The sequence below is a fragment of the Ochlerotatus camptorhynchus genome, unplaced genomic scaffold, assembly GCF_037179485.1.
Source record: "Ochlerotatus camptorhynchus isolate MF236.1 unplaced genomic scaffold, CSIRO-AGI_Acam_v1.1 ptg000036l, whole genome shotgun sequence".
Classification (NCBI taxonomy): Eukaryota; Metazoa; Arthropoda; class Insecta; order Diptera; family Culicidae; genus Ochlerotatus; species Ochlerotatus camptorhynchus.
Genome location: NW_027040527.1, coordinates 188,777 through 214,134, shown reverse-complemented (window position 1 = coordinate 214,134; position 25,358 = coordinate 188,777). Strand labels below are relative to the sequence as shown.

The window sequence follows — 25,358 nt, the reverse complement described above, 5'->3', positions numbered from 1 at the left end:
GAATTATACTTTATTTCTCTCCCAGGCCGGAGCCTCCAGTAGCCCAGTACGCTCCGGGTTGGGGTCTCATCGGGTTCTCTTTCTCCACGGCTTGTGGTGGTGGCCACAGTGTTACTCTTGTTTGAGAGAGTGAGCGAACCACCGATGACGATCGGATGATGGTTACCTGTGGACACGAACATCACCCGAGTGGGGGTACAAGTCAGAGTCCAGTCGTGCCAGTCAGTGGATCGTTCGTTGTTGAATGGTGAGAACAAACAACAACGGTGTCCACGATCAGCGATCGAAAGGGGGATCGCAAAACATGCCGGAATATACCGCGCACTCAGCCAGTGCTCAGTGGCTCTGCATGATGGGCATGGACGGGCCAGTGCGGGCTCATTAAGACTCTAAAACCGTGCGGCTTCTCTCGCGTGATGCTGCCCTGTTCCAGCATGTTTTGGCATATAACTTTGCCAGCTAGGGTGGTATGCAGGAAGTAGTAAACTTGAGCAATGATTCGATTGTGAACATTTTAATCTTGGGGAATTAAAACTCACAGTAAATCTGGGATTACGACGACCTATTTCCGTGTTCAGAATTTTGTTCGACGAGTAGAGTACGAATTTTGATTTTGAAAGATACGAATGAAACATGGCTCATTTAATAAATTAAATAAATGTTTTCGGTTATTGTCGCGATCCCAGTGGATCGAATAATAAGTTTTATCGCGTAGGTGTTTTACATTAACAACAAAAATGCAAAGGTAGGTTGACCATACTTCGAAAAAACGCTATTGTCCCGTTCAATACGGTACGAACGGGACAGTACCGTTTTTTTTCGACCTTTTGGGGCTTTCAAAGTTTAATTTTTATCCCCGGACAAGTCACGATTGACCTTCAAAGTGTTTAATGATGATATGATGATGATAATATGGAAGTACCACTCACTGTAGATAACTGCCAGTAGCTGTGGACTAACCTCGCTGTTTGACTTGATCAAGTTTAATAACCTCTAGTTGTACTCATCCTGCCATTGTATGAAGGGTCATACACGGTTTGGGTGAATCCGTGGGCATCTTCGACCACGTGCATACACATCTCTTTCCAACAAGAGGATCATACAACCGGTAAAAAACAGGCCATCCAACAGGAGGACGCTCCAATGAGTGGGGAGAAGAGCCCGCCCTCTATTCACGAAATGTTAAAACAGGGCATTTCCACTCTTCCCATCAATTTCGCTTCAATCGGGTGCCCTGGTAGATCCGTACCAAGCATATAATGTTTCATATAATAATGGAATGACAGTTAAGAGAAAAATAAAGGAAAGATCTCACGCGATATGTTGCATAGGAATCCATGACATCACGATGATTTCAAAGAGCTCCCATAGATATTGACCTTAACAAGATTATAACTCTGGGGAGAATTTGATGTGATTGTTGAGGGCGTGTGGTTCTGAATATGGACAAACAGACACAGATAAATTATATTCCAACTCTTTACTGTAATAAGTTTGTTGGCCCTGAAACGGGCCGTTTCGTTGCCAAAGTTGGTGATGATTTAACCTCCGAAACCATACAGAGTGCGTCTGTCGCTTCAAAGTGAAGACGACATCCATGGCCACTTACGCTTGGCGTGTTCAGTGTAGGTGACAGCATCACGGAACACCTTCAGCACACCTCGTGTTGTCTCGTAGATCAGACCGGAGATACGTTTGACACCGCCACGGCGAGCCATACGACAGATGGCGGTTATCACGAAGAACCTTGCGATGACGCTTGGCGCCTCCTTTACCTTTTCCTCCTTTGCCACGACCAGTCATTGTTGCTTGTTGGGTAGAAGAGTGGACTACCTAATCTGTCACCATCACTGCTGCTATTTATGCTTCTGCTGCCTGTTCACCACGCCGTCCGAAGCGAAAATGAGTTGAGGCTTTTAAATGATCTTTATTTCTTGTATTTGTGTGGTTTACATTACTTATCAAGTGACACAGGTGCGTCTTTTCAACTTTAGTTCTTTTGAAATTTAAATTATTATTAATTACAGTTCCTTGCCCTATCAGGTCTGTTTTAAGAATGACCACCTTGGTGGGATTGGTTTGTTTATATGAGTTGAGGCTAGACATCAGCGCTGTTTTATATCTTTTCAGGTTAAAGCAGAATGATGTGCAACCAAGTGGTACTCGATTATGACGACTGGGTTTGGGAAGAACGTTTATTTCATGAAAACAGTGATACAATTATCACTTTTAATTTGCACATTGAGCAATGCTTGACATTGCCACTTTTACAATAGTTTCTTGTTGAAAATCATCAGTCGGAAGCATTGCTATAGATGCATAGGAATATGTCTGATCGATTGGTGATAAAATTATTGAAATTGTTCCAGGGGCAGCTGAGTTATTAATGTTCAAAATCTTTCATAATTTTGTTTCATGTTCCATTTTTGGTTTTCACCAAGTGTACCCCCAGTATAGAAATAAAAGACGTAGTCCTACGTCAAAATGGAAGTTGTCACTTCAAAAATATGCGATGGACTTATGATATCTTCGGGTATTATGTCTATTATGCTATTTTTACTTTGGAATACAAAGCTGTAAAGCCAAGAGATATTCAGAAGATCTGGTCACTAAATATACTTAATCAGTATCATATCAAGCGGCGCATATGGTGTAATGTGATTGCCTCTCACCCCAGCAGGCCTGGATTCAATCCCATTCGGCGCCGCCGGGATGTTCTGAGGCATAACATCTCTGATCATGACTTCCTTCGGAAGGGAAGTAAAGCCGTTGGTCCCCGGTTCATGAGCTGATGGGTCGATAGGTAGAGTCCAGGTGTGGGAGCTGCCTCCCTGGCGTCGGTAGCATTGGTGCTCAGCACGAAAAAAAACAAGATCGACGGAAAACAAATCAAGGAAAAAAAGTATCATATCAATCAAGATTTGTTTCTTAGTTCTGTACTACAATACTTGGGGACGACGGGAGAAGACGACCATATTATTAAAACAATAAACTCTTTACAAAAATAAATGAGTTCTATAGTATAGTTGATATTTCAAAACTCAGGTGAAACGTCAAAATGAGCAAGATAACCAAACATTGTGTACGGCAACTCCCGTAACTTATTATTCTGTGTTTAGGGAATTTAATCTTTTAAAGCTATTACATAATTTATGCCGTAGAAGTGATGTTATTATTATTAAACCGCTAGTCTATTCGATGTAGCTATAGAATAAAATAAAAACAAATCTTCAGATGGTAAGGTTTTGCAGAAACAGTAACAGGTTGGCTTACATCGGGGTATGACGTTCACTTTTGGATGGGATGTGCTACATTTCAAGGACGGGGCTGAATGCAGTTAATAACTATATCTCCTTCTGAAATATATCAGACATTTTCAAAAACATTTGTAGATCTGCAATCAGAATGAATTCTGAATACGGAGGCCCCGGGGCATCTGGAATATCCATAAAAGTGGTAAATTCATGAAACTAGGTTCTGGCGCTTAGCGAAGTTTCTGTTTCCGGCAATATTGGTAAGATGATCAAGGCCTTCCAAATGGTGATGGTGAACAGGTACACACTAAGAAATACCTTATCTTACACGTGACGGAATCCATCTTTGACATAAAGGATGAGACGTAAACAAACATGTCATGTAAAATTAAGTGCTCCGAAACTGAAAAGTTCGATAGTACGTTTGATTGAGCTGAATTTTGCGTCTATTATGATTCAATTTTATGTCAAAATTGACGCTCGTATATGTCAGTCTCAGAGCACTTAAATTTACATCAATATTTTCAAACGTGTAAAGTTGGACTTATCTTACAACGTGTAAATGTTTTTTGCTCATATCTCTGCCATTTTACGACCAATTTTCGATCTTTATAGGTCATTTGAAAAGTATTGTATTTAGCTCGTAGGTAGCTAGTTTAATACATATATTTTACAACTTTTGTGATGTGGTGTGAATGGAACCCACCATCAGTGCAAGGATTATCAATGTCTGCATATACTTTACCCGTTGTAAAGTTCTACCTGATGGTTTCTTGCAGCAGGGTGAATCAGCTTCATTGAAGGCCTTTGGAAGACAAATCGACCAGATGGCCATTTGTAATCACGTGTCAATGGACTGGCATATCCACGAACCCTCTTTCAGTCAACAAGTCATTTGATTCTCTTAGGCTGCCCCAACCAAGTATATAATATAATGTTTTATAATATATGCTTTACAGTAATGTTCCATCCTCTGCATCCAATTTATTTAAACTCTCTTTTATTGATAAAATTAATTTTTATTGTTTTGTACGGATGCTTTAAGATCTTGTTTTCTCATGGAATTCGTATTATTTTAGAAAAGATTATTGAAGCGGGGTTGAAAAAAAGGGTTATTTATGCATTAAAACAACTTATTTCAATGTATTTACCTGTACAAACGAACTTACCTTTTGATGACGACAACTTATCGTACATCGTGCGCCTAATAATGACAAATTAATGTTCATATGTTCCAGTAATTTAACGCACCAAGTAACAGTCAATGAAACGACTTTAACTTCGTTCATAGATACTCATTTCCAAAGTGTAGGCCACAGCGCTGATGTCCTTATCTTCCAACAACAGATATTTTGCGAAACTTTAGTTTAGCAGATCGAACATGTTGACTATTCCTTTCTGAAGACGTAGAACTTCTACCTTGTCCTGCATCAGTTCAAATTATGGTTTGGATTCTGGTTCGATTTGATTTCGCGAGTGGAACAATGAACAGTCCAGGAGACACAGGGCTAGCCCCAAGCCAGCCGAATCACAATTCAATTAAAATTGGTAAATAAACAGCGGAGAAACATATGCAGCAAAAATTCAAACGTCAGTTTAAGCGCGGCCTACTATGATTGTTAAGTATGTTTTGTTTGGATTTACAAAATGTTTGAACCCATGCGCCATCAAAACCATAATTTGCATCACCACAAAAATACTTTTCAACTATATTCAACTGGAACAAACTCACCAAATCATTACACCCGAGAACGCATTCCCGATGCTTCAACGCACATTTTTCTCTAGCCATTTTTAAACAATTCATCCTCCAGCGATTCCAACCACAAAAAAACTATGTTTCACTTTTCTTTTTCAAGTTTTTATCTGTGCACATCGCAAAAACCTAACAATAGTTCAGCGCGGTCGAGTCACACCGGCAACAAAGGGAAGAGAGAGCACACCAGGCACCTAGGCAAAAGGGGGGAAAACATCAGCACAAACCATTCCAAATCATATTATCGCGCCCGGGACACAAAACTATTCAAAACTGATATAGTTTACAACTTTTGTGTGCTAAAACTTTTTTTAAGTTACAAAATGTTCCAAAATTCACTCTAACTATTCATAACTGATTTTCTGGATCGGCATAATTTTGAAATAAAAGTGGAAGTAGAACCCTTACTCTATACCTATCGAGATACGTTTGTAAAAGTTTGGTTGAAAATTTTACGAATATGCTTCAAATCAAAAAAATAGTTATTCAAGTCATTGATCAAAAGTGTTGGGTCACCCAACAGTATGGTTTGTTGCTGTTGTAAAATCAGTGTGGAGAAGTGGAGAAGCTACACAAAAAACTTAGGGTTTTTGATCTAATTTCCCTCCTACTAAGCACAGCCCACACTTTATTTCTCTGTATTGAACGGTTTTTCTTTACAATAAATGGAATGTTTCTACCAAAGATGACTACTAAATTTATTCCCCTTTCCATAAGAATCATTGAATTTGATAATGAGCAACACATTGTTGAGCGAGTTTGCTGGGAGCGCTTCTTTTTGAGTGAAAATATTCACACAATACGCTCTAATAGGCTTTGTGTTGTGGCTTGTGAACTAACGCATCGGTACAAACGTATTACTGATTTGTGCACGGTGAAATCATTGATTATATTGATGTTTTCTGCTCGAAAGAACGGAAATGGACGATTACGACAAAGTAGCACTCTAACTTATTAACAAAAATTTACTATATTTGACCAGTTCTTGATCAACGATTTATGTCAATTTGTCTGTGGTTTTAAATACTCCAAAAGTTTTGCTTTTTTATGAGCTTTTCTTAAAAAAAAAGAATATAAATAAAATAATAGGCGAAAGGGCTCTAATGTTCTAAGATTGGGCCCATCGCTTAAAATCTGATATTTATCATTTTAACTAGATGAAGGCGTCATTGGGACGGTACAAATTGAAAATTTTGGTCGCTATTGAAAATTTAGTCGATTGTTGAATTTATCTATGAGCCCAAAACAGGGGCATTTAGGCTGACATTACATCCATTTCCCCTATTTTTTTTAAATATTTTGTTTTTTTTTTAAATTAACTAACAAAAAAATCAGGCATATTTTTTTTTCCAGAAAGACTTCAGTTTTTTCTACAACCTTGCCTCAGACGTCGATTCGATCAGAAGTGACGTTTTGGTGCTACAATTTATTGAAAAATGTCAAATACGCCATGTTTAAAAGATTTACAAGATCCAAAATTGCCGAGCTTTTTTTTTAATATGTGGACTCTTGCCCATAACACACATTGATTGATTTATCTTTATTAAGGAGACTCCCATAACACACAATTAGTCATTGAACTAGTATAATTCCTTAAAAGGTCCCTGGAAAAGAGCTAAAAAAAAGTTTATACTCAAAACAGTCATTTTTCCCCGGGATGTATCTGACCCCATTTTACACAACTAAATCGCTAATCGTTATTCAAAAAGTGTATATAGAAGGTTTAATGCTTCATCATGCTCATGTTGGCCCATACGAGTATGATATGGATCATCAGAAGTGCTAACTGCCTTAGAAACCAGCAAATGTGGCTTTTTTTCAACGAATTACTAGAACTCTAGTCGACCATTAATCCAAGACACTGAAGTAGTCTGCACATTGTAGACGAAATACGCGTATCTTCCAAGTAAAAGCAAAGAAGGTAGTGGAATTAAATGGAAATTACTAATAGATCTATTTCCCTTGAAGCAGGTTTTTCACTAAGACGCCCACATGCATCAGGATTCAACAAGCTTGTTATTAGATTAGATATTTTGCTTTCCCTAGCTCATATTGGCTCATTTAAACTCTGAGTGCTGTGTTGGGCAGAGCGGTTGCATGTCTCACGGGTCTTGAGTGTAATAATTTGATGAAATTAGTGTTTCACATACTTTTTGTTCTGGAGTGATAGGAGTGTATGGCTGTGTAATTGTGAACCACTGATCGCAATTTAACAATTTGATGTTCAGTGTGCGATAATTAAATGTGATTGAATAAGTAGTCCCAAATATTTTGTTCTCTTGTTGCTGATGTTACTCTCGCGTTTTTTTTCTTTGCTATCCGGTATAATCTCGACCGTGCTGATTTTTTGTTCAGCTTTTGCGATGACCAACGTCTCACGTTCACAGAGTGTGATGCAAAAGAATGTGCTCCAAAAACAGAATAGACCTTGCAGTGATTGAGCATGGCTGATCGAAGTGAATGATCAGGATTTGAGATGAAAGCACCAGCCAAGCAAAAATGAAAATTAAGGGACAATGGTTCAAAACGCATCCACTGAACAGAACGCACCAGCTGAAATGATGTAAGGAAGAACAGCCCATAATACACCCCTGGGGTTGCCCACTTATAGAAGAACAACGATAACTTTTCCTCATATGCATTTTCCGGGTAACGGATTGTGTTTGTTTTCAACTGGAGGTCTTACAAATAATTCCTGATCATAAAATCAAATTTGAGCTACTGACACAGTTGTCATAATCATCGACTTTTAAGCTTTTAATAGCATTTATCGCAAAAAACTGGAACGAATTCACTTTTCGTATAATTTTTTAAATGTTTTACTTCATGAATCACAGCTTAACACTCTATGTCGTTCGTCTTGCCCCAATGTTGTGTTGTATATTGCACCATGAATCTGGCGTTTAGCCCCGCTATCGTTTTTGAACCGATTTATAAATTACCTTGAAAATCATGAAAAATCATTGTTTTGTTGTTCAAAATCACTCGATCTTCGTACACCATTACTTGCTCTTTCATTTTAGCTTCCATACGCCAGCAATAGACGATTATGCTTAAACGGTGCGTTTTGCACCATCCTACCCTATTTGAACGCGATCAGTTCGAGTTCTGATGAAGAGATTTAGATTTGCTATCAAGCTGAAGAAACTTCCATGCAGTGCATGATAAAGAACTTGAGCAGGCTTTGCTAGAATGTAAAATGATCACTGGATCATATAGGGTTTTTGATCTAATTTCCGTCCTACTAAGCACAACCCGCGCTTTACCTCTCTTTTCTGAACGAGTTTAAACAAAAAATGGAATATTTCTGTCAAAGATGACATGCAAATTTATTCATCTTTCCATACGTACCGTTGGATTTGATAAAGAGTCACAAATTGTTGAGATATTGTCTAACATCTAACACTGTTTCTTGATTCTAAATTCGTTCTACGAGTTTCAATTCCGTCCTAACGCATTGAAACGCCATTAGATTTTTTTCGTCCTACGGATAAACGCAGAAAAAGGGGATTCGCTAGGAGCGCCTCTTTTGTTTTGAGAACAATGAGCGTAAATATTCATACAATGCCCTCTAACAGGATTTATGTTGTAGCTAATGAACTAACGCATCGGAACAAACCTATTATTGATTTGTGCACGGTGAAATCATTGATATTATTGATCTTTTCTGATCGATAGAACGGAAATGGGCGATTATGACGAAGTAGCGCTCTACCCTAGGTATGAACCAATGTGTTGCTATTGCTCGTTTCGCTGTTGTTGTTTTTCTTTCGAGACTACTCCCAATCTCTTTCCAATTTGTTTGTGTTCGTGACCCCGCTTGTCAATGAAGTAGCTTGGTTGTTTGCTGATGTTGTGTTCATTGAGGGTGCCTCTACTGCTGAGTTTACTGGAGCTGGTGTATGTTTCCTGAGTTAAAGTTCTCCATATTGATGGTTTTTAAATTGAGTGAATACCCTCGCCATTTTAGAAGCACCAATGTTGCTGGAACACCCAGCGAGCTGAAGTCGTTCGTTACTTGATTTCCCGTGGGGACATTCCGCAGTGATATGCTCCGGTCTGCCACATTGGAAAATTCAAATTAACGGCTAGGACCGGTATCGAGGTATCATCATCATCTGTGCCAGTAGGTCCTGACCATCAGAATTACCTTTCCAAAATTCGACATGAGCTTATGGATCTCCTGATCGTCAAGCTCTAGTGGAAGCCTGAACAGACGAATATGTCGAATAATGGTATTTGTCACACTGTCTAAAGGGGGACGGAAGGAGTGTAACATTATGTGACACTAGCACTGTGCAAAAAAGTAGCCAGCAGAATGTAAACAGCATGAGACTTCAGGAGCAACTGAAATTCGTGCTACTTGGCTAGTACACTAGCGCTATCAAATACGCACAGATGTAAACACCCCATTATGGCCACTTTGATGACACGTCCCAGCCACTGGCAATCGACGACAACTGAAAATGAAAGCTGCAGCTTCATGTGATCCAAGTTCACGATTTCAGGATCTAAAAGCACACGTATCGGTTCAAGGGTCATTAAATAATGATTTTATTTCGTGTTTTCTGTAGCGTTACGAACAGGCGTGCACTAAGTTCATGGATTTGGGATTTTTTTGTAAGGTATCCTGAACACCCATGTTTATTCTTCTGTCTATTCCAATCAATTATTTCCATTTCGCTCACATGCCATAGCAGCACTCCCAAGTAACAATTCTGCAATCATTTGGCACTCTGATTTATGATGGTTTTATAATGGCAATGAATAATCCATTTAGTTTAAATACAGCATTTCGCAGTATAACACGTTCCTGCTTAGTAGTTCACCTTTTCGCTGTTTTAAAAACCTTTTACAGTCTGTCGAGAAGTCAAAAACTGTCTTGTTTTAAAATTAAATTTAAAGTTGTTCTCAATCCCACCATAAAACTGTTCTATAAATCAATCATAAACTTCATTAGCAATTTTTTATTAATGTCTTGATAAAATACTCTATAAACCTGTTCTATCATTATAAAAGCAATCATAAAACCATTAAGTTGCAAATGGCATATATTGTTGCCTTTTAGGCTTTTATAAGTGTATCATAAAATGTCCTCTGTTTACAAATTGAATTTGAAGGATGGATCCTCACAGTGAATAAAAACCAAATTTATGACAAGGATATATCGAAGGATAAACGAAGTTGGAAGAAAAATTCAAGCGATGCTAACGACCGAAGGGAGGTCGATTTTAGAACCAGCACGTCCGGCGGAATGGGTACAATCAACGACTGAGCATCTGGTGGAGAAGAGAGAAGTGAGCGTGGTCCTCACATTCATAAAACATTGTCAAAACAGCCTGAAAACAGACCAGCCTTCTCCAGACCTTGCGAATAGATGAAGATCGGAATAACTTGTGTCAGTACCGACAGCAAACCACTGAAACTGTCAGTTAGCGGACACTAGTTGGTTTCCGATCCATAGCTGCGATTTTATTCGGTGAAAGGGTCATCACTTGGAAAAAAAATAATTCAACTGTACATTTATGCATCGTTTGATGGTGCACTTCCAGAACCATCCGGAAGAAGGGGATCCTTTCGGGAATTATCGAGGTTACAGATGTGCGAAATGCGAAATGTTGTGAACACTTTCTTAGTAACTGCTTCCAAGCCATCGGGAGATAATCTCCTGGAAGAACGCTGAATCTAACAGCGCAACTATCGAAAGATAAACAAACTTTGACGTTTATCTTTTGCAGGCAACTTTGCCTCCATAAATGCTGCCATAAATCTGAACGGGTTAAGATCAAGCAAAATGGCTTTAGATAAATACAATTCAGCCTGCAAGTTTTCTTCATAAAAGCCATTTTAAAACCTTATTAATTTGTTAAGGAATTCTTGAAAGCAAAACAACTTTTTCACAAATGACCCATGAAAATCAACTTTTATGCCACCGGCATGTTACAATTAGTTTGGTTGTTTTTTACAATCTTCGATTTTATATCTATATTTTCTTGGATATAACTATATTTTGGTAAATTTAGCAATGAGCAAACATTTAAATGCGAAAATCATAAAAAAATAATCTCGGCCTAGCTCGATCTGAAAAATAATTTATTTTATTCAATGTAAAATAATTAGTCAAATCGACGTTTTACGAGAGCGGACCTATTTTTTTCGATGTTTTCATGTACACTTCACATGACATTTAATAAGGCACTCAAAACTAGGCCACATAATGAGAACTATTGTAATAAATTTGGATATTCAACACAATTTTTATACCATCAGTTTTGACAAGATCGGATTCATAAATCCTTTTCTATCTCGATTGATGCTTTCCTAGTAGATTTAGTAAGCGGCTAGGGGAAATGGCTCGGAAAGGGTTTTTATTGTTGCTAAATAGCTTTTGTTGTAGTTTTCAAATGGTTCTCAATGCGTTCGTCATACAACCTTTTGCAGTAAATCAATCTTGAAGAGCTTCGAGAATACACCCTTCAGAACCTTCTTCAGGGTGGGCCAACTAGACATATTCTAGTCTTAATGAGGTTTTGGTGGATGCATTAATGACAAGATAGCCTTGACCAGGGTTTTATGAATGTTGTTTTATAGTTGCTTTGTAGTATTTCATAAAACTTAAAATGTTACTTGGGCTGCCAAGTCTTTTTTGAAATAAAATGCATCTGAATGAGTGCCGTTCCTCCTGGGAAGAAAAGTAAATCATATCCAATTATTGTGCGGCTAGAATCGGCTGGAGGAAAATATGTGCGGAATGATGGTTATTCATATCGGTTTATCGGTGGTTACAATGGAATATTATTCGGGCCTGCCTGCCTTATGCAGAATGTACATGTTGGACGAGTCTTGGGTCATTTTCTGCCATTTATGTATCCAGTAAATGCACAAAAGTGGTGCAATTTGAGTTCATAACGTATGAATCTGCACCATTGGGCACCAATCAGGGTTAGATTTGGAGAGTTTGTTCCAGTTGAAAATCATTCTTTTAAATTTATTATCATTGTTGTTGGGTTCCACTTGTTACCCGGGAGGAAAACCTCGATCGGGTGTGATCTATTCTAGATAAACATTTCAGGGGATCCTGTCTATGTTATTCGATTTTCTTCATCAAGTTTTCTCTTTTGATAACCACGGCAAAGCAGACAGATTTTGTGCTATTGTTTCCACACAGTTTGATAAAGGTGGATCTTATCTAGCGTCCAACACGTCGAACACAGCAAGAGGTGATTTTGCTGTGAGGTTGTTGGTGGAGGAGAGAGTCGATGAAGAGGGTCTATCGGTGCAGATGAGACCTTTAGAGGTGTTCATCTAGTGTTGTTCAGTTGTTACGGTTAGCTACGTGCAGTGATGGCATAATCATCACTCAAATGATTTTTTTTTTCGCTCTCAAGGGCTCCCAATATCACGCGAGATACTGGAATAAAATATCAAGCATGATATTGATTTAACAAGCTCCTTTGATATTGCGAGACAATTCAGAACATGTAAAATTGTAGCTACGAGTTGACTTACCACCACAATGATTCCGTAGAACATCGTTTTCTTATAAAGAGAAAGCATAGCTTGCTATCTCTCTTTACTCTTCACAGATGACAGACACGAAGTTACTGCTACCAGCAGTGATGGAAGTTTCGGTTCGTGTTCGGGTGTACATCAAAAATCTTGAAGCTCAAACTCACCACAGTTTGGTGAGAATTGTAGCTGGTGAGTTTTCTTAGCATGATATCAGAGCAACCGTATCACAGCTTTTAATTTCATCCAATATTGTCTGCTTGTTGATTTTTGTTTACGATACTCAAATGAGATTATTCTCATTGGTGAGATTTGACCTTTTGATATTTTCCCAACACTGGCTACGTGTGATGAGTTTAGGTTTTGCTCATTTTGAAATATAATTTAATTTGTGATGAATTTAGCATTAGCTCATTTTGAATTATACTTCGGAGTTCCAGAAACCGTAAAAAGAGGTTGAATAATTCTAGCGTTCAGAATCATAAGAGCCTCCCAAGTAACACAAATTCACAACACACTGTTTAATTATGATGAGTAAACTGCTACCCAGACAACCAGAATGCACGTATATTCAAAGTTGTTTTCGAGATATACAAACATATATACAAACAAACAAGTCGTATAGAATGCAAATAAATGGCTTATACGTACAAAAGTGGAGGCCATATACGTGCATATTTTCATTTAATTTTAAACGAGTTGATTTAACATCATATGCGATTTGATCTGTAATAACAAATCCATTTTGAAAAGTCTTACGATGTAATCCGATTAAATTTGTGATACAGTACGACGGAAAAATGAGTCATCGCATATAAGTCGGAAATTTGCATTCTATACTATTTAACTTTAACATAATGCGAGGTATGCCATTCTAATATGCGATTTTGACTTAAACTGTAGCAATTTACGATACTGTCTGTACATTGTTATACGACTTCTGGTTGTCTGGGTATGCGCGATGTTAGAAAAGTACTTTGATAATCCTTTTGTCTTGAATTTGTGTTCATCGTAAGCTGCTTTTGTTGTGAACGAAAATTTCAGCAAGAACTTGTGTTAAATTTTTGTAAACAATTTTGGCCTTTGTCATTAGAAGTAACAGAAATGTTTGTTCAATTGTCTGCCCATTTTTAATTGTAAATGAGATCAAGAAAGTTGTGAATAATTTTGCTTGAAACTGTAATATAATGTAAAATGTATAATGTAAAATAAAGTGCTCAATTTTATAAGAAGCTGTGGCCAATTTATTTTGCAAATGTGATAAATTTTGTGTCAAGAAACTAAAACCAATATAAGTAAAATTCTGGCATTGTAGTTTGATATTTTTTTAAACCAATCTCATTAACAGTTGAGGCCAATTTTTGAGAAGAAATCATGATCAATTAAATTTATAATTGTGAACGGTGCTTATAAAATCTTTGTCCATTTTCGTTGCAATTGGTCAAAAGCTGATATCAAGCCGTTAAAAGCTGTGAAAATTTTCGCTTGAAATATTCTCTTACAAATTGATACCATTAGATTGGGTGGGTTGATGACCAAATTCGTTGGAAAATGTGGTTTGAAAGTTTTGACAGATTTTGTTATAAGTTGGGTCAAATACATGTACAAATGTTATAGATTTTGATAGAAATGTCATGTTTTGCATTAGAAGTTTTAAAAACTCGTTCGAAACTGTGATGAATATCGATTTAATATGTACCTTAAAACAGAAGGAATTGAACGGATTAGTGATACACTCAATGATTTACTTCACCCCGTTTTACGGTATCCCTTTTCTATGCAAAATTTGTTATGCAGTTCCATTAGAAGTGGTGAATGATTAAGATAAACATTTAGAGATTATTTTACAACAAAGTTATTTGAAGTTGTGACTTTTTTTTTATTGATGTTGTGTGCAATTTATTTTAAAATTAGCATCCATACGCCATAATTGGAACACACCATAATAGGAAAGTATAGCCATGACTGGCACACCTACCATATGGGACTCTGTTTCTCTTTTCGTATTAATCAAGGGATGTTTTAACGATGGATCGACGGGAGACTTCAATGGTTTGAGCGACGAACCCTGAAAAGTTTACTTTAAGTCGATTTCTATAGACTCAATATTCCCAGCTTTTAAACTAACTAAACTGATGAAAATTTCAAATATTGATTTTCATGGCATTTGACACCACCCTACCGCACCACATCGGCGGAGCAACACTGATTCAGTGCCACTCGTTGCTGCGGCGAAGTGCGGAAATTTATTTTCTTGTGGAATTTTCATTCCTTTCCGAGTTGGCTCAGTTCCAGTTGCTTTGCGGTTGGTGGAACGGTGCTGCCACTGCAGCTATTACTCACTACTGTGTGCTCTCGGTGAGCGAGCACAACGGAGAGCGAGTGGGTTATTGCGAAATAACCATCTTGTGCGAGATCAAAAACCTCACCTCGGAGAATCATGTTCGGCATGCAATGATAATGATGGACTGCAGTGTGGATTGTTCGGTTTGGCGATGATGATGACGATGATAATGATGATGATGAGAGGAAAGTGATCGACATGGAGTCAACATGAGACTCATCATCGGGGTTTGATGCTCATAATCATAAAGCTTGCAGCGCACGACACAGCGATCGGATGCGAGTGTTGTTGATATGTATGACGAGTTGAAAGATGGAAAGGGGTTGGGTTGGAAACATCCCAGTAAGTGCAAATTTGATGGGAAAAACGCGGAGAAAAACAGTGAGAGAGGGAGAGAATCATAAAAGAGAGCAAACATGCATACATGCGTATTTCGATGCCAACATTTCATTAGGGCGAAACTGTTTTTGTGAACAATGACTTCAACCGCCGATGTATCGCCAATAAAAGCGAACTAATCATGCCAGCTGGTAGCAGAAACATTTCTTTACTAGTTGGTATAGTGCGAGCTTTAATTCGCGACAAATCGACGGGTAAATCAAAACCAGTTTTGCCCTTTTGAAATGTTAGTGAAGATTTGCTTCTTGATGGTGAGAAAAGCTAAGACCGTCACTTCTTTCAGCGGTAATGTGCCATTCAGAAGAGTGGATGGCGTTGCTGCTGTTGCCGTTACTAGACTTGATGGGATAGGCGAAGAAGGTGGGTAATTAATTGGGTCAGATTCAACTGCGCGTTGGGCTGATTTATTGGAAGAGCTTGGGAGCCAATGAAGCACCATGGTTTTGATGGTGGCACGGAGGGAATTTTTGTTTGCATATTTGTAGCTCGATAGGCAAGAATATTCCACAGTTGCCTTGCTCTTTAAACTTATGGTTAACTCTAAATCAAATTATAAAACATTCCTAAAGTATAACTATCTTCAAAATGAGTTGAAACCAGTCAGCGTTTCAATTAGTGACAAATTGTTCTACGCCAGATTGTTAGAAATCTTTAAGTCGAGTGGTAGGTTATTTAAGATTAATCGAGATTTGTGTCAGGATGATAGTATACCACGCGTTATATCTTAGTTATCCTGAATCGGATACAGGAGAAGTTCGACGTGATTCTCCAGTGGCAGCAGACAGGATTCCGTGCTGGAAGATCTTGAGTGTACACTATTGTCACGCTCCACATCATCCTGTAGCAAGTCAACGAACTCCAAGAGTCCATGTATTTGGTATTCCTTGACAACGAAAATGATTTCGACCGACTCAATCACGTCACGAAAATTTATGGGACGTCCTGAGACGCAAAGGAGTCCCGGATAAAATCGACAACCTCATCGAAGCGCAGTACGAGGCTTTCACATGTAGAGTCCTGCATAGCCTTGTCCAACCCCATCTGGATAGTCCGGGTGAGGCAAGGATGTATACTATCACCGCTTCTGTTCCTCATCGTAATCGATGAGATCATGGTAGGTGCAATTGAACGTGTACCGAACCTCATGAAGCACCTCAACGACTTCGATTTGGCTGGTGATATTGCGCACAGCGGCGCTATGATATGCAAGGTAAGCTATCGACGGATGTCAACACGGACAAAGTATTTAAATATTTGTGATCAACTTAATGATGCGATTTCTTTGGCACTGTCTGAGTATCACATAAAAACTTAAAATGAAATTGAATCATGTCCAAGAAACTTCTTCAATTACGTCAAAACTAAAATGAAATCATGCAGCTTTCCATCAAAAATGACATTGGATAAAAAGGAAAGTAATAATTCTGATGATATGTGTAATCTTTTTGCTACTTTATTTTCAAGAAACATACACGAAATTTTCAGATAATGATAAGATAATATTTTCCTTATTTTCTTATTTTCCTGACTCATACTTGTCATTCTCCTCTGTGAGAGACAAGAGCTAACATTTTAATCTTCTCGCTCTGTTTGTTCTAGAAAGAGCACTACATGCAGCATATTATTCACTACACCCTTACTGTGTGTGTAGTTTTTGGAAAGAACTGCGCGGTGAGATTAGATCACTCTACACTGTTGGGAACTAGTGAGCGACATAAGAGCTCAAAAACACTCTGCAGTGAACTCACAGAAGCTCACTCCACAGAATACTGGAGTGGGAGAACTGGTTGGTCCTCTGGATTTAGAGAAAGTGCAATTGTGAATGATTTGAAGCTCCGTTTCAATGTTCCATTCGATATTGGATTGTTCAAACCTTGTAGTTGTTACAATTCAATTCATCTTCTCGTTATACTTCTGTCAAATGCATCAAACTAGCCTTCATAATTCATTTTTGATACTTGGAAATGATCTACACAGAAAAAAAAGTTGTTGAATATTACATCCAAACAGCTGCACAGAGATCATTCCGCCGGTTATGTAATATTACGTTGTACAATGTACATCGATTTTGAGAACAAAATTACATCCATTGATGTAATATTGTATCTGCTTTTTGCTATTACATCATTATTTCATACATCAGCTTGATTTACGTTGATCGATATTACATTTTTTTTGCTGTGTAGTCTAGCTGATTGAAGCCAACAGGGAACATCTAAGCAACCTGTTAATTTTACCATTGATTCAGCATAGGACTCCAAAGCAAGGGCCACCCAAATTAGATCCGTTTGCGTTGCGTTGACGTAAATTTTACAGTTAGACAATAGATTTAACTATCACTTTGCCGCAACGCGTCCGATTCGGATTTAATGTGCGTGAGCCAAGGCCGCTGCAATAGTGGGAGCGAAGAGGCGCGCTTAGCGTTCTATACAAAAGAATTCCTATTAGGGTTAACTATCCCATTTCCGGCCTATTAAGCACAACCCGCACTTAGCCTTTCTTAATCTAGTGTAGTTTAGCATCAAATGGAATGTTATTATTTCTGATGGCTTCCAAATTTATTTACCTTTCCGTACGTACCTTAATATTTGATAAAGAGAAACAAATTGTTGAGATATTGTTAAAAGTCTAACACTGCTTCTTGACGCCTAACACGGCCTACGGATTTTAAACTCGGCCTAACGCATTGAAACGCAATTGAAACGCCAATGAATTCACTTCGGCCTATTGGATGAAGATGAAGATTGATTCGGTCGGAGCGCTTCATTTGTGTTTGAGAATGTTGGATGCAAACATTCATATCACGCGTTCTTATTGACTGCGTTCGGTAGCATTTGAACTAAAGTATCGTACTAAATGCATAATTTCCCTGTTAACGCCATCGCCATTAAATCATGGATTTATTTGATGTTTTCTGCTTGATAGACCCAAAATGGGCGCTTAGGCCCAAATAGTTCTCTACCCTATTGATATTATTCATAACATTCGATTTCTCGATTCGCGTGCCTCTTCGCTCTCAGTATGGTAGCGTCCTAAACAAATCAAGCGTAACTATTCAAATCGACGTATATGCTTTTGTAAACAATCTCTTCAATCGACGATTTGTCTTAACTGCTAACTCACCCACGCAAACAAACACCATTATCAAGTAGAGGAAACTTTCGCCTACTAGCTGGTGTTGTTAGTTTCTGTGAGTGAGTTTTCAGCTGCCAAAAATCGTCGATTGAAGAGATTGTTTACATAATCAGATACGTCGACTTGAAAAGTTATGCTTAAAATACCTAAACTCCCATAGAACCAGTACGTCAAAATCGAACAAATCTTGGATTCAATCTGTGTGGCAGTGTTCCATTTGGTGAATTTTAACTTAAATTTTACAGATAGAAAATTTTCAAATAAACTTTCTATTGTACCAGAATTATTTTTGACATACAAAGAATCAATTTTGACAAACACCTTGAAAATCACACGATCGACAACAGACAGATTTTTGAACATTATACTTTATTTTCGAAATGTCAAATTTAAGTAAAAATTCAGTAAAAGTTATGAATTTTTACTGACACTTCGAAAATAAATTATGATGCTCGAACACCCTTATGTGGAGGATCGTCCGATTTGATACGCAATTATTCAACCTTTGATGTGAATTTCACTAATAAACACGAAGAGCATTTCTTATAGCAACACTTGCCATAACAAAATGGGCATAGTTCATTTTAGTAAACAAACTAACACTTCTTCCTACTGTGTCACCTTTGTATTACCCGCCTAGCTATCAGGCATGTTTAAAGAATGACCTGGGATGGGGATTGGTTTGTGTCTCATATGTAGTAGATCCATTTTATGCTTAATATGCTTGTAGCAAAATCAAGACCAACAATTGAAATGGCCTTAACTCCATTTTGTAAACAAACCTTGTTAGCCCATTTTCTCGCGAACCGAAGTCCGGAAAGGCAAACCAACATAATGAACAGGTAGGGACACTTCTCCTCTACCCGATTGTGGTTTAGGTTTGCGAATAAAGGTTTCGGTACGTGAGAAAATGGCCTTAGAAGGTTTGTTTACAAAATGGAGTTAAGGCCATTTCAATTGTTGGTCTTGAAATACTCGGCAAAATAATGCTTCAACAGCGCTCAAACCTATGCTCTGGAGAGTGGGCTCGGCAGTGAAGCTTCTCGAGAGGTAAACCCTCGAGAGCTTTTAGATGAGTGAACTCTAGAGCACATTAAATTCATTTCTTTAGAGAGAGTGATTTTAGTTTTCACCACAGAAGTTCTCAATAAGCACTCTCTCACAGCTCGTCGTGTTCTCACCGTAAACGTGGTGATTTGCTCGCATGAGTTGCAATGCATACATCCTCTGAGGAGGCAAAATATACGTACGCTAGAGCCGTATTTGGGTGAAATGACATCACTGTCCTGACTTTTCAACTACTGTTGGTGCTAATAACATTTGCGTTCATGATATTTGGAATGGCCTAAGAGATGTGGACGCCACTACAGGTTCAGGACCACATGGAATCCCACATTCACGTTTTGATGATAGCAAAGAGAGATAATTTATTTAATAAGGCTGTCCACGAGACAGTTGCGATCAGCAGACTTTTTTTTTACCAAGAGCTTTTGACAGATCACAGTAGAACTGGCAGTTTATTCTCATATGAATTTCTGCTTTTTTATGCTTACATTCAGCATCATTAACACCAGATCACTAACACACTCTAGATTTCTGAGAAACGTCTCTTGGATCACCTTATTATGTAGGTGTGATTTTTTTCCCGAACATCTTGTGTGGATGTTGTGGTTCAAAATGAATTCATTCAATCCTTGTTGAATGGAACTGTTCAAAGTGTGGGCAGAGAAGATTCACGGAAATCGTCATGTCAAATATTGTCGCGTTTTGGCACACGTTAAACGGAAACTTAATGTGGAGGAGCAAGTGTCCGTTGGAATAAAAAAATATTGCTAAAAATGTATCCAGGCTTTATTCGCACTTTGAAAAACGTTGGAGAAGCTGTAAAAGGTCCATGGAAGTTTTCAATACACAATATGAAACTTGACTGAAGGCAAACGCATTAGTAATTCCAAATATTGAACCGAGAGGTAGGTCAAAGACAGCATTTCAAGATTTAAATACTCAAAACAAGCGCCGAAGAGTTGCACCTCAAAGAAGCATTGGCTGCTGAAATGAAGGCGCAAAGTGAGGGGATGCGGCTAAACTTCTCAACGAAATCATGCAATCCACACCGAAGCGGGCGTCAAAAATTCGAAAATCCTGGATCACTCATAACACAAATCAACCATCGGAAACAATGTTAGAAGATGAAGGACTTTCGTTTTTCACTAAAGCCCATTTCTTAAAGCGTCAATGGTCACTTCTAAGGAGTCAAGCTAAATAGTTCAATACAGGAGCGTTGTATTCCTGATGTGATAAGTATAACTGAAACGCGATCTGAGGTGAGGCTCCATACCGCAAAGCGTTTGATGAGTTGTATGGATGATAAACCTGATTCAATTGCATTGTAGCTAATTTCAAAACGGTTCTTCAGATTATTCCTACTACAAACGAAATTTTAAAAATGAAAACGCAGATGACAGTTCAATATTCTTATCATCATTAGTTCCTCTCCAACTTCGAGATAAAAATAGAAGATTTTCTGACTTAACCTGAAACCTTCATCTACCAGAATCTGTCGGCCAATTAATATTCAGTTTTCAAAGGAAACCACAGCTTTAAACTATCCGAGAGAAAGAAAACATTGAATTGCAGATCAGAAACCTGAATCCTACTCAAGAAGGATCATATTCTCTTCATCACACATTGGTCTGCACTATGATAGATGGAAAGGTGTGTGGAGCTTTATATGGAAACAGCAATCAAAAATGTTACAAAGGGGAAATGGATGTAATGTCGGCCTAAATGCCCTTAATTTGGGCACTACACTACAAAGCAACTATATAACAACATTCATAAAACCCTGGTCAAGGCTATTTTGTCGTTTATGCATAAACCAAAACCTCATTAAGACTAGAATATGGCTAGTAGGCTGGGACACGGATATATGAAAAAAAAATCTCCTTCCAGTATGATTTCCGGGGTCTTTCTAGGTCCTAGAATAACTGTATAAAATTTCAGGTCGGTGGAACTATATTTTAGCGCCAGTGGTTATAATTTTACATAGGATTTTCTATGGGAAAACTTACTTTTTCAAATAAAAATCTGATGAGGTCACCCATTATCCTTTAAAAATAAAACAACCCAATTTTCCCTAGGGAATTTTACAAGGAAACTTTTCATAGAAAACTGCAAAATGATCCGAAGCTTGTGGAAAAAGTTATTTAGCCATTACTGATTGCTAACCAAATGAACTGCTCATTATTCTTTTTTTCTAGCAGCACTTCCAGCTGCCGCCTGCTGCTGTCTGCGCAAGGCAATCACGTTGTGTGGGGGTTTACTCAGCATAGAGGAAAGCCGATATCATGCGCAAAGAAACTTCGATTTTGATGAATCTTTACACAGGTTTCCGGTAAAGTACAACAATTATGTTTCACGGGGGTCATTTGGAAACAAGCGTGATTTTTCACAAGGGTGTATTTGCTTTGACACACAATTTATTCAAACTTTATCAGTCGATGTGCTGCTGCTCAGACTTCAATATTTCATCGGCTTCAGTTTTCGGTGGTACTCCACAACTTGCAGTAGGTATTCATGTTGTTCGGGATTTTTGGCTACCGAGTTGTTGAGGACGGAAACAAGCTTTACGGCCCTTTCCGCGACATCATTCACAACCCCAAGAGCTTTAACTTGCTGCTGCGCTGTTAAGTAGAAAAGAACCGCCGTCTCTTTCAATAATTTTAAAGCACTTTTTTTTGTTCAAAATCGAAACAATGTTTATGAAAATATGTCACTCTCTGATTGAAAATTTTTCAGCTGAATCAAAGCTTTGATCCTGATGTACCTTTGGTAGTACACTGGGATGGCAAGATTCTGCCTGACATCAACGGAAAGCAGGGGTGTCTAAACTTCTTTCGGTACCTTCCCTATCAAGTGGAACGGCCGATGCTGAATCAGCTGCGATAATGGAGACAATCAACGAGTGGGGTCTGCAGGAAAGAAGAGTTGGAATGATCTTTGATACAACTAGTGTTAACTGTGGCGTAAAACATGGTATTACAACCCGTTTTCCAGTTCTACTGAAAAGAAACTTGCTACCATTGGCATGCCGCCATCACATTGCCGAAATTGTATTCAAACACGTTCTACAACACGAAATATATGGCGATAAGTCGAAGTCGAACAATCTCGATTCTGTCAATGAATTCAAAAAAGAATTCAACCAAAATCGGAGCAACCGAAAATTCCGGACCGTTATGGATGATCCGGAGCTGAGGACCTTAACTGAACCATGGAGAGACGGAATCATCACGTTTTATAACGACCAGCTGTTGATTAAACAACATTGTCTAGTTGGCCCACCCTGGAGAAGGTTCTGAAGGGTGTATTCTCGAAGCTCTTCAAGATTGATTTACTGCAAAAGGTTGTATGACGAACGCATTGAGAACCATTTGAAAGCTACAATAAAAGCTATTTAGCAACAATAAAAACCCTTTCCGGGCCATTTCCCCAAGCCGCATGCTGAATCCACTAGGAAAGCATCAATCAAGATAGAAAAGGATTTATGAATCCGACCTTATCAAAATAATTAAAATAGAAACTGGTGGTATAATAATCTTGTTGAATATCCAAATTTATTACAATAGTTCTCATTAAGTGGCCTAGTTTTAAGTGCCATATTAAATTTTACGTGAAATTTATGTGAAAACATCTAAAAAAAAATAAGTCCACCCTCGTAAAACGTCGATTTGACTAATTATTTAACATTGAAAAAAAAACTATTCTTCAGATCGAGCTTGGCCGAGATTTTTTTTTTATTATTTTCGCATTTAAATGTTTGCTTATTGCTAAACTTACCAAAACATAGTTATATCTAAGGAAATATTGATTGAAAATCGAAGATTGTTAAAAAGCAAGCAAACTAATTACAACATGGCGGTGGCATAAAAGTTGATTTTCATGGGTCATTTGCGAAAAAGTTGTTTTGCTTTCAAGAATTCCTTAACAAATTAATAAGGTTTTAAAATGGCTTCCAGGCTGAACTGTATTTATCTAAAGCCATTTTGCTTGATCTTAACCCGTTCAGATTTATGGCAGCATTTATGGAGGCAAAGTTGCCTGCAAAAAGTTAAACGTCAAAGTTTGTTTATCTTTCGATAGTTGCGCTGTGAGATCCAGGATTCTTTCAGGCGGTTTTCTCCTGATGGATTAAGAGCAGTTACTCCGATAGTTTGCGATACTGTTTTACAACATTTCGCATTTCGAACAGCTGGAAGCGCAACCGTTCCCGAAAATGATCCCCTTCTTCCGGATGGTTACGATAGTTAAGTGTTGATTATTTCACCGAATAAAATCGCTGCATGGATCGGAAACCAGCTAATCTCCGCTAATTAACAGTTTCAGTGGTTTGCTGTCGGTTGTTATTTCGATTATCATCTATTCGCAAGATCTGTAGAAGGCTGATATGTTTTTAAACATTCGACAATGTTTATGAATTCGAGGGCCACGCTCACTTTACTCTTCTCCGCCAGATGATCAGTCGTTGATGATGTGCTGGTTCTTCTAAAGAAGTAAATTTTGCTGAAATTGACTTGAATTTTTCATCCTCCTTCGTCTATCCTTCGAGATTTTCTTGTCATAAATTTGGCATTTATTAACTATGAGGAACCATATTTTAAGCTCACTTTGTAAACAGAGTAATTGGTGCGTTAATGATGCACTTTAAAAAGCCTAAAAAGCAACAATAAATGCTTTTTGCCCTAATGCAAAACCTAATGGTTAAAAGTTTTATGGTTGCTTTTATAATGATAGAACACGTTTATAAAGTATTTTATAAAGACATTAATAAACAATTGCTAATGACGTTTATGCTTGAGTTACAGAACAATTTTAAGAAGGGATTGATAGCTGTTGTAAATTTATTTTTAAAACAAGACAGTTTTTGACTTTCTTGCCAGACTATTAAAGGTTATTAGAACAGCAAAAAGCTGAATTACTAAGCAGGAATGTTTTACACTTTGAAATGCTATCTTTAAACTAAATGGATTGTTCATTAATCAGAGTGGATGTCAAATGGTTGCTGAATTGTTTCTTGGGTATCCATTAGTACCGTTTCAATGACGCATTCATCTAAATGGAATTGATAAATAGCAGATTTTTAGCAATGGGTCCAATATTATATCCATAGGCCAACATTAGAGCCATTTACCCCATGTGAAGCATCTCCAAAGCAGTTTCATAATATCAATTAAATGATTGCCAGACCCACTAACATTTCAGCTCTAGAGCTTGGAATATCACCATTACACGCACATATCAGGTTAGTATTATAATACAAATGAACAAAGAACTGCTGTTCTCATTTTCTTCCAATTCTTTCTATTTTGGGTCCACCTCAAAGCACTAGATGAAAAAAATACTATTATTAAATATGTTTCTATTAATGAAATTTTGTTCCACAAGACGTTTCTTCAAGTTTTGGGATTTCAATAGAACCAAAATAGATGGTATGGTTAAAACGTGAAGTAAATGTAATATAATATTTTAAAGATTTATGGAATGCATCCTCCACATCGCATACCGAATGGATTCAAAAGTATGGCAAGTGAGAAAACCATGTGATAAACAAAAAGTTGCAAAGAGAAAACGGATTCTTCAGGAGCAGTTTAAGAAGCAAATGGGACTGTTGATCGATGTACCGAAACATGGGTAAGGAACAACCAATTATGGCAACACTGCCAGCATTTTTTTCGCAAATCCTGCGTTGACGGCTTCCATTGCTTGAATTCAAGTAGATTTAGTTGAGAACTTTGCTACCATTTCGATAGTCTTGGTCAGTGGTCAAGCAATAAACGTGGAGGCGTTCAACTTGTTTTGTAAGAACACTGCCAATTTGTATGTCAAACATTATGGTTGGTACTACATGTCCTCCTCGGTTCATTGAGTACTGATACTTCTTCTTCTTATTCTTCTTCTTCGC

At 37.9% G+C, this 25,358-nt stretch overlaps 1 protein-coding gene across 1 annotated transcript in view; it reads left to right on the top strand.

Moving 5' to 3' along the window:
- The window catches only part of LOC135710422 (transmembrane protein 65), a 620,863-nt gene that overhangs the window by 485,951 nt on the left and 109,554 nt on the right, over positions 1 to 25,358 (top strand). The window lies entirely within an intron of this gene.